This window comes from Gavialis gangeticus, unplaced genomic scaffold (assembly GCF_001723915.1).
Source record: "Gavialis gangeticus isolate Ggan-Ray unplaced genomic scaffold, GavGan_comp1, whole genome shotgun sequence".
Taxonomy (NCBI): Eukaryota; Metazoa; Chordata; order Crocodylia; family Gavialidae; genus Gavialis; species Gavialis gangeticus.
In genome coordinates, this window is record NW_017729029.1 from 45,290,005 (window position 1) to 45,292,965 (window position 2,961).

The window sequence follows — 2,961 nt, forward strand, 5'->3', positions numbered from 1 at the left end:
GTGTGTGTGTGTGTGTGTGTGTGTGTGTGTGTAGATTTGCATAAAAAGTGTGTGTATTTGCACTGTTTCTGATATGATGCAAAATAACTTGCATGGTTGACAGAACTTGGATATATTTAATGGAAACTGTCTGTTTGGATTTTCATCAGGGTAGTATTGCTGGAAGTGTGTATGACATTCGTTTTGGACAAACTTGTTTAATGAAGTTGGATAAGAAATAACTTTATATTTGTGCAAAGATACTATTAATATTAGTAAGACTAGTTGAGAACCTATGGTCTGGATGTGATCGGGGAATGATAATTAGTTGCACATAGAAGAGAGAGAGAGCACTTTTTTGCAAGTGTTGAACAGGTCAAAAGAAAGCTAATGTAACTTGTGATTTACTGTTCTTCCTCCTTTTGTTTTTTATTAATGCCTACATAATACACTGCACGGTGTTCTTGTTAGTATTTTAAAGCTAATCTAAAAAATAAGGGGTTCTCTCTATACTTATATAACTTAGTGTTTGAAATGCCATCCATTTTTAATGTTACTGATATGCTTATTGGTACAGATATTAGTCATATTCTCCAAAAATCTCCAGCTGGAATTGTGTGTGGTATTTGCTGAGAGGATGGAAGGATTTGCTATGAATTTTCTTCTGGTCTTACTAAAGTCTTGTTTGGACTCGAGTAAAATATTTTCCATTCATCCTTTCTAGCACCCACCTCAAAAAAATAAGAACTAAACTCCTGAAAGCTATTTCCTACATCCATCTGGTGTGGGCAAGTCTTGATAAAGTTTTAAGCAATGCAAAATAGACTCATTTGAGGGTCTCAAAGCTATCTTAAATGTGCTCAGGGTGCAGTGATTTCCCGCCCCCCGCCCCGAATGGTTAAGCCTAGTTATGCTTCCATATACAAGAGAAATACATGTAATCATTTGTTACTGAAGACAACAAAGTTCCATGAAATTACTCTTACTGGCAAGAGTTTGGTGTAATCTTTTTCCCCCAAGTCACCTCGTTTCTTTAGCTTTTTGCTATTGAAAATAATAGATTAAAACATGATCAGCACCCTGGTCCTAGCAAGACATGTACTTTTCACCAGCCTAGTAACATGGCTTGAATGCCATATTTTTCTATTCAACACTGCCCATTTTTTCTCTTTGTGATATAGTTCCTAATGCATCTTTGGTGTTTCATAGTTTCATAGTTTCTAGGGTCGGAAGGGACCTGAGCAGATCATCTAGTCCAAATAATAAATATGAAGCAGGAATTGCCAAGCTGGACATTCAGATTTGGAACAGGTAATGGTCTAGTCTAGCAGTTAGAATAAGGATCTAAGAGTTAAATCTTATGGAGTCTGTTTCCAAACGCGTGTGACTAGTTGAGTCTGACAGCCCTTTTATCAGCTTCATTAGCTGTAAGCTGAAAATATTGACCTTCTTGACAGGCATGCAGAATAAGACAGTGGCTCCAGAGACATGGCATCAAGGCTTGCTCTGGCCTTGCATGCCCTACTGTAATTGGGATCCTGGTCTTTCAGGCTGGTGAGTCGAGGTCACTAGGCATGATGTTGATCACACAATTCTTGTGTGCTGTTGGCTACAGAAACTGGTGTGCTTGCCACATAGCTTGGACAAACTTGGCTTTTTCATTTTAAAGTGAGGAAGCAGTTAATGTCTCTACAGCACATTAAAAAATGTATCCTTTTTGGTCCTGAGATTAGAACAGCTTATTAAGGGCCCTGAGTTTTAGGTGGGACACACTGCTGAATATGAGATCTGAGCTGTGATGTAGCCTTTATTTTACAAAACTAATATTGTTTTTTAAATGTCCCCATGGTGGTGATAAGTTACACTTTTGGTCCTGTCAGGCATCAGTAGATGCCATTAAGATATCTTACTTTCGAAATGCACCATTTGCACACCAGAAATCTAGATATTTATTGTATATCAGCTATTCTGTCAGTGAGAGCTGTTCTCTGTGCAGGAGTACAGTATTTCAAGTATCATTGATAGTGTTGATATACAAACAAGGAAATAACATTGTTCTCTGTTCTGTAAGGACGGGTAGAAGAATAATAGAAAAGGCTAAAACTGGCTCAAAGGGACTTTCTAAGAGTATTAAGTGGTAAATAGTATAATAGGGGGAGTATAATAAAATGGTATTGAGTTTTTACACAGCTCATTCAAGGTTAAGCTTGTATATGAGATGGTGACTTTGTTCTAGTATTTCAGCAATGGGTTGAAAATCTTTTGGTTTCTTGTATCCTTCTACAAGTGTGCGTTAAATTCATTGAGGCAGTGGCCCGCCTTGAACTGAGTTGTCCTAAACTCTTTTGTTGGGTAGGGAAGATCTACAAATTATAGATATAGCAGTATCTTAACTTCAAGCCCAACACTTATTCCTTTCTAAAACAACATGTGATTTGTACCTTAATAAATGCATATATAAATAAAATGCAAGTCCTTAATAATCTTAAACTACAAGTTATTCATTAGATGCTGTACATATTGGTAATAGTCAGTCAAGCTCCTCGGCTTTAGTGTATAAATACACATGCACATATTGATTTGTAAAATAAACTTCAGTCAGTTTCTTCTTCTGTCATCACCAGGAACTGCCTAGCCATGGTGGAGCGTGGGATGGAGCTGCAAGCGGCACATCTTGGAGGTGCCAGGAGGTGGGGGGGACGCAGCTTCACTGCCGCTGCCTCCCCCCCACCCCCCCACCAGGAAGAGCCCAGTGCTGGGGCCAGCCCACAGTGGCAGCCCGTCTTTGCCGCAGGTGCAGATCTGGGGGCATTGGCGACACGTGGGGGGTGCACGTGCTTCCCCTGAGATTGGCCATGCACCCCCTGGAAACACTAGGTGCGAAACTGGAAGTGCTGGTAGAAGTGGATACCCAGTTTTGCTGCTGGTGATTTCGGGCTCAGCGATTGGCCATTAGGGGACCCCTCCCCCCCCCCCCCCCCC

General features: G+C 40.3%; 1 protein-coding gene across 2 annotated transcripts in view; it reads left to right on the top strand.

The window, feature by feature from the left end:
• The window catches only part of ATP7A (ATPase copper transporting alpha), a 68,813-nt gene that overhangs the window by 330 nt on the left and 65,522 nt on the right, over nucleotides 1-2,961 (top strand). Inside the window, exon 2 of one of the 2 annotated variants that reach the window (XM_019521511.1) lies at nucleotides 1,437-1,533. The exons of the other annotated variant lie outside the window; for it this stretch is intronic. The gene's annotated coding sequence lies outside the window, so the exon portion shown is untranslated. The remainder of the gene's footprint in view (nucleotides 1-1,436; nucleotides 1,534-2,961) is intronic. 2 annotated transcript variants of the gene reach the window in all.